This window comes from Pinus tabuliformis, chromosome J (assembly GCF_031772625.1).
Source record: "Pinus tabuliformis cultivar Carrire ecotype Pingquan chromosome J, CPIR1, whole genome shotgun sequence".
NCBI classification, from domain to species: Eukaryota; Viridiplantae; Streptophyta; class Pinopsida; order Pinales; family Pinaceae; genus Pinus; species Pinus tabuliformis.
Genome location: NC_142295.1, coordinates 333,621,311 through 333,639,514, shown reverse-complemented (window position 1 = coordinate 333,639,514; position 18,204 = coordinate 333,621,311). Strand labels below are relative to the sequence as shown.

Genomic DNA, 18,204 nt, shown 5'->3' with positions numbered 1-18,204 from the left:
CAAAGGCTTGGACATATTGGAGAGAAGGGCCTTCGAATACTTCATGGTAAAGGTATGGTAGAAGGTATGAGTAATAGCTCTCTATATTTTGATTTCTATGAAAATTGTGTATATGGAAAGCAGAATCGAGTGAGTTTCCCCTCTGGTGGTAAGAGGTCGAAACAGATATTAGAGCTTGTGCACAGTGATGTCTTTGGACCTGTGAATGTTCCATCACTAGGTAAGTCTGTGTACTATGTATCATCTTTAGATGACTTCTCAAGGAATACATGGATATACTTCCTTAAGAAGAAATCTGAAGTCTTTGACAGGTTTAAAGAATTTAAGGTTCTCGTGGAAAATCAGACAGAGAAGAAGATAAAGGTGTTGAGGATAGATAATGGTGGAGAGTTTTGTAGCAAGGAATTTGAAGAATTTTGTAAGAAGTGTGGTATATCACGGCAGGAGACTAATCCATATACAGCTTAGCAAAATGGAGTTGCAAAAAGAATGAACAAGACGTTGATGGAAAGGGCAAGAAGCATGCTTAGTGGTGCCGGGTTAGGATAGGAATTCTAGGTAGAGGCGGTGGATACTGCATGTTACCGGGTCAACAGGTCACCTTCATCAGAGTTGGAGGATAAGACTCCACAGGAGGTATGGACTGATAGGAAACCCTCTCTTTCACATCTAAGGGTATTTGGATGTGATTCATATGTACATGTTCCAAAGGAGAAATAAACCAAGTTGCATAGTAAATCTGAAAAGTGCATCTTTATTGGGTATAAGGATGGTTTAAAGGGTTATAAGCTTTGGAACCCAGTAACAAGGAAGGTTGTGTAGAGTCGATATGTGGTGTTCAGAGAGGTGAAAGATGTTATTAATCATGAAGTCCAACCAAAGGAACCTGAGAAGATAAAGTTTGAGCTAAAGGAAGCAGTGGATTCAGAGGATGCAAAACTCTAGAAAGAGGCCATGGTTGATGAAATGGCATCTTTGCACAAAAATGAGGCTTGGGATCTGGTGGAGTTTCCAACTGGAAGGAAACCCATTGGCAGCAAATGGGTGTTCAAAAAGAAGACAAATGCAAAAGGAAAAGTCAAGAAATACAAAGCTTGATTGGTGGCAAAAAGTTATTCCCGGGTGCCGGGAATTGATTTTGGTGATATTTTTTCTCCTGTTGCCAAGGTAACTTCTATTAGATTACTTTTATCTATTGCTGCTACTCTTGATTTTGAGGTAGAACAGATGGATGTGAAGACAAAATTTCTTCATGGGGATCTAGAAGAGGAGATCTACATGAAGCGACCTGAAGGCTTTGCAGTGAAGGGTAAGAAAGAACTAGTATGCAAGTTAAAGAAGTCTCTGTATGGGTTAAAACAGTCACCAAGGATGTGGTATCAGAAATTTGATACATTTATACGGGGGACTTGGCTTCACCAGAAAGCAAAGAAAATCACTATGTGTATTCTAAATTAATTGGGGAACATGTTTTTATCTGGTCTTGTATGTGGATGATTGTTGCTGGTTTGAAATGACAAAGAAATTATCCAGGATTTGAAGACCCATTTCTCCTCCAAATTCGACATGAAGGATCTTGTGCTGCAAACTATATTTTTGGCATGGAATTTAAAAGAGATCGAGCAAAGAGGAAGCTCTGGTTTAACCAGAGGAAGTATGTCGAGACATATTGTAGAGGTTTAATATGCAGGATAGTAACGGTGAAGGTTCCTATTCCTATAGATGTGAGTTTATCTGTTGAACAGTGTCCTAAGACACAAGAAGAGGAAGAGGACATGTCCCGTGTTCCATATGCAAGTGCAGTCGGTAGCCTGATGTATGCAATGGTCTGTACTAGACCAGACATTGCACATGCAGTGGGAGTATTGAGCAGGTTTATGTCAAAACTAGGAAAGAAGCATTGGACAACAGTAAAGTGGGTTTTCAGGTATTTGTGTGGCACTAGTGATTATGGTTTGTGCTACCAAGGAAGACCAGGATTGGATAGAGTGTTGGATATTCGTGGCTTTGTTGATGCAGACTGGGCTAGAGATTTGGATCAGAGAAGATCTACAAGTGGGTATGTGTTTAACCTATTTGGAGGTGCAGTCAGTTGGATGAGTAAGAAACAATCTGTAGTGGCACTATCAACTACAGAGGCAAAATACATGGCAGCCACTCATGCAAGCAAGGAAGCAGTTTGGTTGTAGAGATTGTGTTCAAGTATGGGGTTAGTATAGGAAGCTATAAGGATAGACTGTGACATCCAAAGTGCAATTTTCTTGGCAAAGAACCCTGCATATCATTCAAAGACAAAGCACATTGATGTTCAGTATCACTTTGTGAGGGATATGATAGAAGACAAAAAGGTGTTGCTAGTAAAGGTGGACACTTTGAAGAATACTGTAGATGCATTGAAAAGATCTATGAGCTCTGAGAATTTCTCTTGGTGTAGAGAGACAATGGGCATTTCAGGGCTGGAAAAATGACTAAGCTCTCTTGTGGCCCACTGTGGAAAGAAAAAGCCAAGTGAGAGAATGTTGGGTTGTGTTATATTCTTTCCATGTAGTTAATAGGGGGTTTGAGGGGTACCTGTAACCCCACTTTATGGGGTCCAGGGTAGCACCCCGAAAATTTTTGGTTTTGAACCCTATGTTAGGTTGGGCAGACCCACCTATGGTTTTGTCCATGATTTTCGCACATGTTTTTGGATGTGATGGTTTTCAATCCATGGTTTTGGACGCGATGGTTTTCAGTCCATGGTATTGGATGCTTCAGCATGTATAAATATGTATTGTAACATTGAAAGGAACATAATAAAAAATCAAGATGGTAGTCCCGGTTTTTGGATCCAGGGGAAAATCTCTGTGCATATGTGTTTTATGTGTTATGCTCTTGCATTGTTTATTTTATGTGTTTTACAATTCGTATGCACGTAATTTCTGTATGGGGTTAAAATCTACAATCGGCTTCAATCTCCGTTGTTAATCTGCTACCCAATCCGATGGTTTACACTTAGCCTGATCACCAAACAGTGCTTGATCTCCACCATTCAATCAACTACCTCCAATCCAACGGTTAATAGCCATATCGCATGAGCCACTTGCACGAGGATTACCCGCCCAATAAATCGGTTTCCTCTCTCCTGAGGCATGCTACGTGTCAATTGATAAATGGAATCAGTTGACCACCCTAAATTACCACTTACCACTTAGAGCCCGCGTGATAAACCATTTCTTGTTATGAAACTAATTTTATCACGCATTAACACTCATGCATTTTACCCATGCAATAACCGTCAATCTAATGGATCTGTTGATCTGACGATCCAGATCAACTTCCGGTGATTCCTCACCTTCCTCCATTACTGTCCATTGATTTGTACGATCCGACGATTCTTCTCTGTGTTTGATAATTTGTCAATGGAATTTTTTTTAAAACACAGCTCCGCTCTGCCACCTCTATTCTCATGACACACCATACAACAATAACACGCTTGACCTTGGATCGCCACGGATCCTTACAGTGATCAATGGTCGATCAAACTTGCAACATGAAATATTAAGAATATTTATGAAACAACACACAGACGCACAATTTCAACACAAAGAACACTTTTATATTATACAAAATAGTTACAATCTAAGGCATTTCAGCCTTAGTCATACTTTCCCCTCTCAACTACATTGAACCCACACTCTGTTTTCACAGTTTTTTTATGTCTCTCTATATCACTCTATGTTTCTCTGTCGCACAACACAGGCTCTTTATAGAGAAAATTACAAAGTCGTGGATCATCTAATATCCACGATCTCCTCCCATAATCGCTCAATCAAATACCCTAAATATCTCTACACTTATCAATTCCATTAAATCAGCTTTGTTTTAATAGAATTTTCCCCTTTTACAATGGTTGTCCACGTCTCCTCCTCCATAGCTTTGGATTTTGAATTTGATTAAGAGTGCTCGGATGCTCCTACGTCAGACTCCCTAGGCACAAAAATTTATGACCTCCTGGTCATATGCTTCTCCTTAATCCCATAGCAATTCTACCCACTTCCTCAGTGGAACTACCTTCATGATCTTTCTGTGAGCTGCAAACAAAACCTCTGCAATAACAGTCTTCTCTGCTACATGATACCTCACCAAGCTTTCTCCTCTAAGCTTAGTCCTTTGGCATCTCTCTGTTTCTCTTTCCTATGGAACCATATGAGCACTCCATGCTCTAGGCTGCTACAAGTTTTCTCACTTTCTGCTGTCGCTATCGACAGTGCAAAGATCATAAACTCTCTAGTCTTCAACATAACTGTACCTCCTTTTTCCACACAGAAAGTCTTATTTCTTCTTGCAGGAAACCTTTCCCTACTCTGATACCACTTGATGAAAAGGAAAAATGTGGTGAGGCAATTTCATTTTCATTTCATAATATCCTTACGTGCACCTATGGGTTATGGCCCACCTATACAAAGCAGAAGTGTTTGAATGGCATACTTCCCCTAAAACCCAGAAATTAACAAACAGCAAAAATGCATGGAAACCCAACAATGGACGTCGGTCCCACTTTGGATGCTAAAGACTAGACTTCAAAAGAAATCAAACTCCTGATCATAATTCGTCGGGTCAGCTCTTTCCCAAGCCTTATCAACTTCAATCTCTGTCGTTAATCTGCTATCCAATCTGATAGTTTACGCTTAGCCTGATAACCAAATAGTCCACTCAATCTCCACCATTCAATCAACTATCTCTGATCCAACAGTTAATAGCCATATCGCATGAGCCACTTACACGAGGATTACCCACCCAATAAAGAAGTTTCTTCTCTCCTGCGGCGTGCTACGTGTCGACTGATAAATGGAATCGGTTGACCACCCCGAATTACCACTTACCACTTAGAGCTCGTGTCATAAACCATTTCCTGTTATGAAACTACCTTTCTCGCATATTAACGCTCACTCATTTTACCCATTCGATAATTGTCGATCTAACAAATCTATTGATCTGACGATCCAGATCAACTTCTGGTGATTCCTCACCTTCCGCGATTACTCTTCGTCGATCTGTACGATCCGATGGTCCTTCTCTGCGTTTGATCTTTTGTCAATGGAATCTGTTTTAAAACAACAGTTCTGCTCTGCCACCTCTATTCTCATGACACACCATACAACAATAACTTGCTTAACCTTGGATCGCCATCGATCCTTACAGTGATCGATGGTCGATCAATCCTGCAACATGGAATATTCAGACTATTTATGAAGCAACACACAGACACACAATTTCAACACAAAGCACACTTTTATATTACACAGAATAGTTACAATCTAAGACATTTCAGCCTTAGTCATACTTTCCCCTCTCGACTACATTGAACCCACACTCTATTTTCACAGTTTTTTTTTCTGACTCTCTATATCACTTTCTGTTTCTCTGTCACACAACACAAACCCTTTGTAGAGAAAATTACAAAGTCGTGGATCATCTAAGATCCACAATCTCCTCCCACAATTGCTCAATCAAATCCCCTAAATCTCTCTACACATACATGGCAAATAATTACATTAAATTAAGTCTTCTAGAGACTTATCAATTCCATTAAATCAGCTTTGTTTTAACAGAATTTGCCCTATTTACAATGGTTGTCCACGTCTCCTCCTCCATAGCTTTGGATTTTGAATTTGATTAAGAGTGCTCAAATGCTCCTGCATCAGATGAGATCAAATAGTCATTACTCTGCTCAATATTGTGGGCTAATATCATGGTATTTGACCCCTGGGATTGTTTACTCTTGAATTTCCTTGATTTTCCAACATATACATGCTTTTCTTCTTGTGAAAGTGCATGTATAAGTATACACTCTTTTTGTTCTGTGAACCAGCGTGTATATGTTGTTTTGACTAAGTGAACTAGCGTACACATCTTAAACTTATTTACACCATCCATTTCCTTCAACTTCTTTATTCTGATCAGTAGACCTTTTCCATTTACATATTCTTCTGTACCAATGCCCTGTTACATCTCAATAGACCTGTTACACTGTGATTTGCCTTTCATCAAAATTGAACTGACGTGTGAGTGAGTTTCCATCAAGGACAAAACTTGTATCATAATTCCAACAACCTTACGATCCACAATTGAACGACAAAAAGTAAACCAACCTAGCAAAGATGAATGTTGGGTTAAGGCTATGGATGAAGAACTTGACCAAATAGAAAAGAACCATACATGGGAATTAGTACTAAGACCTCATGATAAAAATGTTATTGGGACAAAATGGGTATTAAAAAATAAACTAAATGAAAATGGAGAGGTAATTAGAAATAGAGCAAGCCTTATATGGAAAGTCTATGTGCAACAAGAAGGAAGAGACTTTGAAGAAACATTTTCACTTGTAGCCAAACTTGAAGCCATAATAATGATCCTTGCATTTTCAAGCATTCATAACTTTAAAGTATATCAAATGGATTTTAATTCTACATTTCTGAATGGGGACCTAGAAGAAGAAGTTTATATTGAACTACCTGAATGGTTCATTCTAGGAAATGATAAAAATCTTGCTTGAAAACTCAAGAAGGAATTATATGTGCTAAAAGAAGCTCCTCATTCATGATATTATCACCTTGACAAGTATATTCAACAATAAGGTTTCACTGAGGGGTCTGCAGATAGAAATCTATATACAAATATGGATGATGGTAAACTTACAATAGTTGTTGTTTATGTACATGAGATCGTATTTGGAAGCAATGAAGAATACGTGAGTAAAAGATTTTCCTCAATCAAGCAACAAGAATTTGAAATGTCCTTACTTGGTGACCTAACATGCTTTCTTGTTCTTCAAGTTCATTAAGCAAAGAATGATATCTTTCTCTCACATACTAAGTACCTCAAGAATATTTTGAAGAAATATGGAATGGAAGACTGCAAGCTTGTATGCACACTAATGGTAACACGATGTAACCTCAGTTCACATGATGATTCTCCCTTAGTAAATGAACCAAAATACAGATCTATGATCGGGAGCTTTCTTTACCCTACATCCACAAGACCAGACATCATGCATGTAGTTGGGATTATAAGACGGTTTCAAGCAAGTCCTAAAGAAACTCATGTCCATGGAGTCAAGGTAATATTCAAGTACTTGCAAGGAACTCAAGATTATGGTCTATGGTATCCCAAATATGTTAGTTTTTATCTTCATGCTTACACAGACGAAAATTGGGTTGGTGATGGTATCCCAAAGAGTACTAGTGGAGTAGCATTCTATTTGGGACCTATGTTGGTATCATGGTTCAGCAAAAAACAAGGCTTGATTGCTTTATCTACTGCTGAGGTAGAATATGCTAATGCCACATATTGTTGTACTCAACTTCTATGGATGATGCAAATATATCAAGATATTCAAATCCCCTTTCCTCAACCTATACCTATCTTTTGTGATAAGACTAGTGCCATAAGTATTTCTAAAAATGATTTCATGCACTAAAAAAGAAAGCATATTCCAATCAAATATCACTTTCTGAGAGAACAGGTGCTTGAACAAAAGGTCAAACTAGAATATGTTTCATCGAAGGAACAAGTTGTAGACATATTTACTAAACCACTTCCACATGATTCCTTTGAATATCTCAGATAGAAACTATCAGTGGTCTGTGCTTCATCACTTTGTTAATTATTTTGACAGATCTCTCATGTTCAGGGGGAGATGAGTCTGAAATTACTACAATTTACTTTATGTACGCGGATCACATGAAGGATAATCGCGTATATACGTGAGTTTGGTATTTGACAATAGGGTATGTTTCCCTATGAAGAACAAACAATGGACATATTGAAGGAAAGGTGATGGTATATTTAGTCAGTGGTTCTTTGGCTCCTGCTTCCGATGTTGACATGTTACAATATTTTTTTGACCAAATAATTCTTGAAGTGATGATTTCTTATGATGGTCACTACAATATGGCATTACTGCTTTAATAGTTGATCAAGTTACTTGGATAATATTAATGATAGCTGAATAGAGTGTGATCACACCTTATAGTGAACAGATGGTATAGGTTCAGGGGGAGAGCTTACTACACTTCTACTAGTGCATTTTTGGCCTTATGACTTCTTGAGATTTTATTTGCATAATGATGTTCATGTTATTGCTATCAGATGATTATTGTACAAATCCTATGTCATGTATGATGGATGATGATGACTATCATGGTCTTATTAAGGTCCTTGTTCATGGTTATAAATGTCATATATGTCTCCTTATACAAACATCATGTAAAGAACTATGTTATAAATCATTGTAAAATTTAGTCATGTAGGGACTATTGTGGTCAAGCCATATAATCCTATCATTTTTTGCATGTAATTTAATGTTGTGTCAAATATATAACCCCACTATGTCGGGTGATCAATGTAAGCATGAGTCATTGGTGATAGGAAATTTCATGTTTTCTTGAGTCATAGAGTCATGTACTTCTTTATATATCTTCAGAAAATTCAGTCTGTGTTCAGGGGGAGCATGGTCAGTATTCAGTGTTCATATTCATTCTCATGTCAACAAAGGGAGAGAAGCCTTCATTCAACATTGGCCAACCATTTTCCCTTGATGTCAAAGGGAGAGAGAAGATTGTTGTTTGGTAATTCTTGGTGACTTGGGAGAGAGAATATTAGTGTTTGGGAATGCTTGGTGACTTGGGAGAGAAGCTTGGTATATCTATAGATGCGATTACAGGTATCTACAGGTGGTGGTGACCAAATAGTAAAGTAGTTGCTATCAAGTCCAAATGGGGATATTGTTGGCATTATCACTCATGTGTTGTCCTTGATGGTAGAAAAATGGGTATACAGGCTAGTACAGATGTGATAGAGAGATTGGACAAAGGAATATCAATTCAAAGACAATGGAAGGATAAAGGCAATGTTTTAAGAAGTATACGTGGGTCATTTGAACAAAGTTCACGTACATATGTAGGTATGGTAAATACAAGTCGTGTACAATCTCTACACCATGGCTATTTACCATGGTATTTCCCCATAGTGATGAGCGCAACAACAGAGATTTGATCTCGTAAGAGAATACAATTAGCATTACTAAGGGTTTGACCCAAGGTATTGGTTAATGCCTAAGCTATATAAGGAGATGGAGATCAAAGTTTTGCGTGTGCAAGTATTGGGTTATTGATGATTGGTTTGATATGAAATAAGTGTGCACCAAGGAGTATGATGATGTGTCAGATCTATTAGATCTAAAATGACTACATATTGAATAATATGCTTATGGTTTGATAAATCTGTAACAATGATGTTATGATGTGTATCTATTATGGTGTATGCTGAGATTCTGGTTTGACATGTGTTTTCTTGTGCAACGAAGGTTTGAGTCAATAATTATATATTTGTACACAGGGTTTCTTCAGAAAGGTCGCATACATATGCAAATGTACTTCTAGGTAGCCGTGCATATATTTTGCAATATGGACGGATCTATATGTGGGTGTCAAGTATGAAAGGTGTGTACATACAAGGAAATGTTTTATAAGTGTCATGTACATCTACTAGCATTTTGCAGTATGAGTTGATGATAAATATTAATTTGTTTATATTTGTTTTTGTCTGTCAATGAATAGTTTCGTGATAAGTTGTGCTTAATAGTGTTGGTTGGGTTGAATTGATGATTAGTAATGATGCTTCTATGTGATGATCTATATGTATTTCAGAGATCTATGATAGGGCCTGTATGTGTTTCAGTAATTGTTCAATAGTGCAATAATTCAGATTCATAGTTTTGTGTTTTCAGATCTGTACATAGGTCATCCTAAGGGAGAGTGTGTATATACATAGGTATGCTTTTGAATAGTAGTGTATCTATTCTTACATGTGTTTAATCTGGGTTTGGAGTGACAGGATTTATTTTCTGTGATGAACAACATGTATTCTAGTATTCTAATGAATGGGTATACAATGATATAATTTGGTTTGGTTGTTCGAATAAGTTATTTCATTATTTGATTTGGTGATACAGTTGGTTCAGTGACTTGACACAGTGTTGATTTTAGTATTTTTATCTGATATTTGGAATGGATCCAGTTTGAAATATTCTAAAAATTGATCCACAAAGAACTGAGGATAAGGGGGTTGTAGCTCCCTTCCAGTAGAATCTAGAGAAAAAGAGAGGGTTGTATCCTTTTACAGGTGGGTTCTTGCGTACTACTATGAGTTTGCACTAGTACAAGATTATAACAAATTTCTCTTTATAATAAAATAAGAAGACAGAGATGACAAAATCAATGATATTCTCCCACATTGTCTTTACACCTAAAAATACTTTTAGTCGTAAGCGTTGATGTGTTTCTTATGTGTGATGGTTTATTTTGTTTTTACTACACATGGTTATAGTTTAGTTAACGTCTAATGAAGTATTTATACACTAGTTCAAGTTAAATAGATGATGAATTAATTGAAAAGTTAGTTAACTGGATATATGCTACTTGTCTTCATCACAATCATGTACATGCACAGGTTTAATTCATAATAGTAGCATACAGAAATATGAATAAGAAAAGAAAAGGTTAAGTAGTTTAAAAATATTGATTCACCACCCCCCCAGTATTTTTCATAATAAATTGGCTCATGGAGAATGAGGTACATATATGATACAAGTTTGTAGTTGGTGAGTGACCAAGAGCCTGCGGAGAATTTAGCAGCATGGATAAGTCAACAACCTTAATATTTTTCATTATTCACCATATTTTGCATGAACAAATCAATGACATGGAGTTTGGAAGTTATGCCAAACATAATAGCAGAATGCTAAAAGCTTAATAATGAAGGCATGAACAAGTTGGAAACCACTTTAGCAGAATAGACAATTAAGTGGAAAATTTGGCAGTTAAGGTAAACATTGAGATTCTCTAAAAATTGAAGACCTCTACTAAAAGCTGTAGATATTCTAGAATAGTAAATTTGAATAGTTAAGATCAACTTATCAAGAAAAAAGGAAAGTAGAGTTTGATAATTGTTACGGGAATAAGTACCCTAGGGCTTTGGGTTGGAACCCCAATAGAGCAGGAGCAAACTACAGTAAGAAACACTCATACAACTCAGGAAAAATTATTATATAAACAAACTATGTGAGAGTGACCATACCTGGATGTCCTTCATTTGGGTAGATCTCGTAAGGTTCAAACCCTCTGCAACTCCCATTGTCCTTCAAACCTGAAAATCATTCAATTCGAACACACATAGCAGTACAAAGGTAAAGAATTTTAATGAAACTAACTTTTTATCATATAAGAAAATGATTAGTCATACATCAAAATAACATTCATATATGAATTAAAACACTATCTAATGCATAAACACAGTTAATCTCGGAAACAAGACAACGCTTCTTTTTATTGTAGAAAGCTATAATTAACACGGAGATAATTCACTTGAGTCTTCTTCTTCTGGCTCCAAGTGGAACCGTCCTCTAGATCTGTCCAGTCCCAGTCTTCAACAGCCTACTTCCATAACCAATACCATGATATCTCAAGCAAGGGAGAGAATATCTATAATCAAGGAAACAAGGGTTTCCTGAAACTTGGGGAAGTGCATGAAGCACAGGGATACTTCAGACTCAGTCAAGGATAATCTCAGTATAATAACTCTATCTCTTCTCCTCCTTAAGACCTTCCCATAGAAGTCTATTTATACTTCTCCCAATTAGTTTTTCAGTTGGGAAACAGTTCGGCCACGGGAAATAGGAGGTAATCAACAGGTAAAACCCATGAACTCCGCCCATAATTAAGGAAATTTAATTTTTTTATGTATTTTAACACATATTCGCGGGTTGGGTATTAACTAACCCATGTGTACATGCTTTTATCTCAGGGAAAAGTAGCATACAGGGAATAAAACACTGATTTTAAAATATTTTGACCAAGTTTGGAAGGAGGGGTTTCCCTAGGCCATAAACCAAGCATCACAAATACCAAGGGTGGTAAATGGTGCTATAACAAATGCCCCCTAATATATGAGGTCAGAAGGGGTACATGATGGCCGAAATGTATTAAGTATATGGAAAGAACCCTGCCGATACTGAGAAGGACTTCACCAAAATTCAGCCTGCCAAGCCATCAAAAGGGATCAGAAATAAATTTTTGTCTAAGGCGGGCATACCCATGCTCAGAGAAAGTAAGTCATGTCCGCATATCAAGTACAAGCAGATCCAATATGTATACAAGTAAAAACAACTAAAAGTAGATAATGGATCATCTAATCGTGATCAAAAAGTACATGTCTGAATATCACATATAAGAAGATGATCAATGAAGTTGCTCACTGAAGTCAAAAATTGATCCCAATAGTACCAAATGAACATGATGGAATAAAATGATACTACATCGCAACTCGAATGCTAGCATATAAGATGTCGCTGTGAAGAACTGCAACATATACGGTGGATGGTGTCAACTAGCAGTAACAGGAGCAACTGACAAGTGAAACAAAAACATGTTGATGCAACCCGAGGTCTTCACCAACCGCCGCAGTACATTTCTACACAATGAGAATAAATGATCTGAGGTCGATCATGTGAGAAATCGTTTGATTACCGATCATTGATGTATACCGTTAACAAATGTGAGACTTCTCACCAATAATGATAATGAGAGTCAACGTACCCAATACAATCTAACAAGTGCAAATGAATGAGCTGAAGTCAAACACCTGGAAGAATCTATCACTTAGGGGACAATGATGGTTTCCCACTATCGATAGCGAAGGAATCTGCCACTGATGACCACAAACCCCAAGGTACTACCAAATGGACTCTAGATCTTTGTCCCAGAGAAAATGAGCCGTAGTCGATAGGAAAATATCCACTAAAAGGAAGGCATTAAGGCATCCTTCATCAATCTAGCGCGACTGTAACCTGCAGGCCAATAATGTGGAAGGAATCAGACGAAAAAGATGTAGTAACCCAACCGAAGCACATTTTCGCCATACACAAGATGTAGCTAGCGTAGGATAGAAACCCTCTGAACCAACCAATAATGAAAGCTGACACAGAGGCGAGGAATCCACCAATAGGGTCAAATGGAAACAAAGGCACTGCACAAATCCCAATGTGTGATAATGAAAGCTGATGTCGGACACAAGGGAAACCACTTAGTCAAAAACCCATAATACTGATCGATGTTGAGCACAAGGTGAGCTATCAATAATAAAAATAGGGCCAGGGTGCAGCTTTAAGCCTGCGCTCAGAGAAATATGTCATCGCCGATAAGGACAAGACCCACCAGCAAGAAGTCAATGGAGACCTTCTCAAACTGTCATGAGAAAAGGACTAATATAACTGATGTGATGACAAACATGACACTAACAACCAGGGATGGTCGACTGAAAAATAGGTCAAGGGACACCACAAAGAGACCGACTCAGGCTTACTTCCCTTGAACAAAAGCATGACTCATTGATGACTATATGGTAGCATATGATAACTCTGTATAAGTTCGTCATGCAGGAGGTATGAGCAAACTCTCCATATCATTGGAAGAGGTAACCAATCGGAGGAGTACTGACTCAATAAAAAGGTTAAGGCATACCTAAGTCAAACTAAATCCTGCCCAAAATGGAGGAGAGACTTTATTTTGATTGCTTTGTTCAAGGGCGACACGACTAACTCTAGTTGCCAACAAAATATGGAAATGTTGTCCCGCACCTGCTCTTTTGGAATATATAATTTTTTTGTCTTTTTCTTTAAGCTGGAAAAAGAATAAAAGAATGCTATAGTACAGTGAAAAGAATGTGTCAGAGAAGCAGATGATCTGGTTCTTGGGATGGGAACATTCATATGCTCAATGCAAGGAGGCAAAACTGGTCAAGGACACTCAAATGGATGTTCCTTCCATGGGTCAAAGGATGCGTCAAGTTGCGGAAGCTAAGTGATTGCATGGTCGATTTTGCAGAAGACATGGTCAAATAAGTGGCTTAAAAACGAGTCCAAGTGAAGTCGGCTCAAGGCCAAAGGGTGCAAATAGTCAAAATGCAATGCAGCAGTACAACTCAACACAAAGGAGCCTCTAGGGTATAACACCATAAATCAGTGTAGAAGAAAGGAGAATGTGTCTTCAATGCACAAGTTATGGCGGGACTAAAGAGGACTCCCAAGCCTACTCAGTATAGCAACATGGGCAACCAATGTTAGTGAGGTTCTAACTATGATTTCCATGTAAGGGATAGCTTTACCATCACATCATGATTTAAAATTCAGTGAGTGAACATGGTTTGTGATCCAAGACATGATGGGGTCGACCCTATTTCTAATGTATCACTGAACGGAGGCTAGTATGCAAAATGCAATGAAAAAAATGTCTTTCCCTAACCTATATGCCAGTGAGTGAACGATACCTGCCATGACGGGTCAGCTATCATGGGAGTGAAATAACATCTCAAAGAAGTCTCCAAAATATCCTGAAAAATAACCCATTCTCGAAAATCCAAGCCCACAGGTCAAAAAATACATGAGACAAAAATCAATTTTTGAAAAAATATTTTGCAATTTCAAAGTTATATAATGACTTTTAGATTCACAATTTTTTTATTTCTGTTTGGAGCAAAGAGCTATGGATGAAAAAGGAGCAAACTTGCCTCGGAATAATTGGACCGTTCAAATCACACCAAAGTTATTAGGTAACCCTCAAATCAAGCTTGCAATGTTTTGTGATAGTTTTTAGAAGTTTTCATCAATTTTTGACTGTGGGAATTTATGACAAAAAATCCAACTCTGCATACACATGGTTTGGATATGATCAACCCGCATATGCGACGGGCCTACACATGACTGTGTGTAAAGGGAACCCGCATGAACGTGAGTTAAAGTTCAAACACAAAACCTAACGGTTGAAACTCAAATTTTTTTCAAGATGACCATCACATGGAGAGAGAGAGAGAATACCACAATTGATAATGAGGTAATGAATGACCAACATGCACTAGACACATTGAGAGGGTGTGGCTTATTGAAATTTTTCAAGATTCCCAACATGAAAGCCAACACATGCCTGCTCAAACTGCCGATCCACTACTGGAGTGCAAAGGATGATGCGTTCATGATAGATCAGATGCGTTTACGGATTGAGGTTGAAGACATATACTTTATTACAGGTCTCTCTCGAAGAGGGGAGGTTGTGCATTCGACTAGAAGGATAGGAGGTAGTCTTTCAGTAGAAGACTATGTACATATATGTTGTCCTAGACACGTAGAAAGATTGGAAGTCAGATTCCATTCAAACACATGGAAAGCTTATCTCTGAGGATTCTGCTATTTACCATTGATAGAGTAAATGGATTAGCTTCACTGCATTAGGCTTCATGAGTGTCCATGAGCCTGGCAGTGGAATTCCTTACCACGGTTTTCAACTGGTTCACGCCTCTTCTGATCAACATGAAGAGTCAATTGACCTCTATTCAAAAGGGTCAGACAAAGAACTTTGGATATGGGACTATCTTATGCTCATTCTTCTTCAAGAAGGTACCTGGGCTACATTCCAAAGTATTTGTCTCCATTGGCAGCCCTCAAGATCCTTGGATGGGTAGATGGGTTGACTTGAGGAAACACCTTGGAGGCGGGGACGTGCTTAGTGGGACCAACAGATCATCGTTGTCGACGACTACCCGTATTCTGGTATGGATTTTCGAGGAGATCCAGACTTGGTGTTGCCACAAAATGCAACATGGGGAGACATATGTAACAATTTTTTAAGTTTTTGTAAATTTTTAAGATTTTTTTCTTTCTTTTTTAAATATGAAATGAACTTACAAATATTTTGATGAAAAAAAATATTGAAAAAAATTATCGTGTTCCAGATGTGGGTCCAGTAAGGCCAGATGGATTTCCAATGCACAGGCGTTGCATAAGAGGTGCCGAAGAGGTAGCAGCTGAGACATAGAGAGTCCTATATGTAGCTCAGAGAAACTTGGTGAGACTGACTCACCAGGTACCTATGATAGCCATAGAGGATCTACCTGAGGAGATGCAACTCTGCATGGTAGGGGTACCATGGGACTGGGTCTGCATACTTTGGTGTGTAGCCAATGCAGTAGTTAAATTTTTAGCCGCTCATCCTGAGCTGGGTCGATAGACAGGCTGGACATGATTATGGGCATGAACCCAAATTTTGAGGGCATTTTGTCCCAATTTTGTATATTATTTTTTGAACACTTTATCTATACACAAGCAATTTTATGATATATATATATATATATATATATATATATATATATATATATATATATATATATATATATATATATATATATATATATATATATATATATATATCGATATATATATTATATATAGATTCAAATTTTTTATGTTTGTTTAATTTGATGAATGATTAATATGCCAATCTAATGCTTGATTAGCAATAGAGTTTGCTAATGAATTCTCAGATCGTGGAATGTGAACATATGTAATATAAACAAATTATCATTGCAACACTCTCACTCTCAAAAATTGGTGATATAAATAAGGATCACGAACCCGATAAATGTTATTTAATTGTGACACTACTAGCTATGAGTCAAGATAAACTACCAACGAATCAATCCCATAAGAAATTGCTTCGGATAGTAAATTAATAATGACAGTATATTCGGAAATGTTATTTGAATCAGGACCAATACATACTCCCCTTGACACCATCAACTAGCCAAATGGATAATAAATCACCCAAGCTACGGAAGCAAGATTCTGAGTGTGTCGACTAGCACCATCGGCGAATCCGAAATATATCAAATCATCCATCAACACCTACCAAAGCAGATAAAAAAATGTCGATGTCACAAAATACCTAACAAATATGTACAAAAATACAATATATAAAAACAAGCAATTGCTCGACTGAAACCTAAGCAAAATACTTCTTAAGGTAGAGCCCATTTCAGGGTTGCGCCAACTTGTCCCCTTCAAAATAACTTATTCATAAGCCCCTTTTCTCAAAACTCGTTTGACTATAAAGGGACCATACCACATAGACTTGAATTTTCCTACCCCCAGGGCATCTTTATCTTGGTCATAGACTAAGACAAGGTCGCCTTCAGAAAAGACCCAAGGACGGACAACTTTATCATACTAAGTTTTAACACTTTTCTTATGGGCCTCATTTATTATGGCTGCATCTCGACACTGCTCATCGAGATGTTCCATATGAACAAGGCATTCTTCGAGACTAGTCGTCTCTGGAAGAAGTTCTATAGCTAGCTTAAGGGGCAGAATTTCACATTCGATAGGAAAAATAGATTCCAGCCCGTAAACTAATTGAAAAGGAGTAAAACTGGTGGCAGTTATTACTGAGATTTGGTATGCCCAGAGAGTGGGGTACAACATGATGTGCCAATTAGAGTGATTTTTGTCAATTGTCCTTTACAGGATAGTCTTAAGGGACTTATTCACAGCGTCGACTTGCCCATTGGCCTGAGGATAATATGGAGATGAATGCTCCTGCCGGAAGCCCAACTTGAGAGCCAATTTGGTCATTAGTTGATTCTGGAAGTGGCTACCATGGTCGGTGACAATCTCTCTCGGGATACCAAATTGTGAAATAACCTGGTTCAAGAGGAACAAGGATTTTATTTCACTATCATTTTTGTAAGTAGGCATGGCCTCAGCCCACTTCATAAAGTAGTCTACGACCACAATGATGTACTTGTGACTTGACGTCGAAGGTGGATTACAAGTAGTGAAGTCAATGCCCCACTTTGTAAATGGACCGACAATGATAACAGGAAAAAGTGGAGTTGTATGCATGCATATTGTTCGAGTATAGATTTGACAAGGGTGGAAACGTTTGACCACTTCAATACAATCTTTGAAAATTGAAGGCCAAAAGTAGTCGGCACACAAAATTTTTTGGGCTGTAGCAAGCCCTGATAGATGACTGCCACAAGCTCCACTATGGCAATCATTAAGTACAGAGTCTGCTTCTTCCAAAGTTAAAAAACGCATAAGGATTGAATCAACCCCTCTGCAATATAATGTATCACCAATGATAACATAGTTTTTGGCAAGGTGACGTAATTTTTGACGCTCATCCTTGAAGGAAGCAGGCGGGAAATTCGAAGTCCGGAGATATATGATGATATCTCCATACCAGGGATCTTGTGAAGAAATGAGGAATAAATGTTCATAGGGGAAATTTTTCTCATAAACAATGTCTTCCTCACAAGGCAGCTCAGAAATTA

General features: G+C 37.8%; 1 protein-coding gene across 1 annotated transcript in view; it reads right to left on the bottom strand.

Annotated features, from left to right (window-relative positions):
• LOC149227101 (putative LRR receptor-like serine/threonine-protein kinase At1g56140) overlaps positions 1 to 18,204 on the bottom strand; it is a 197,468-nt gene that overhangs the window by 157,910 nt on the left and 21,354 nt on the right. The window lies entirely within an intron of this gene.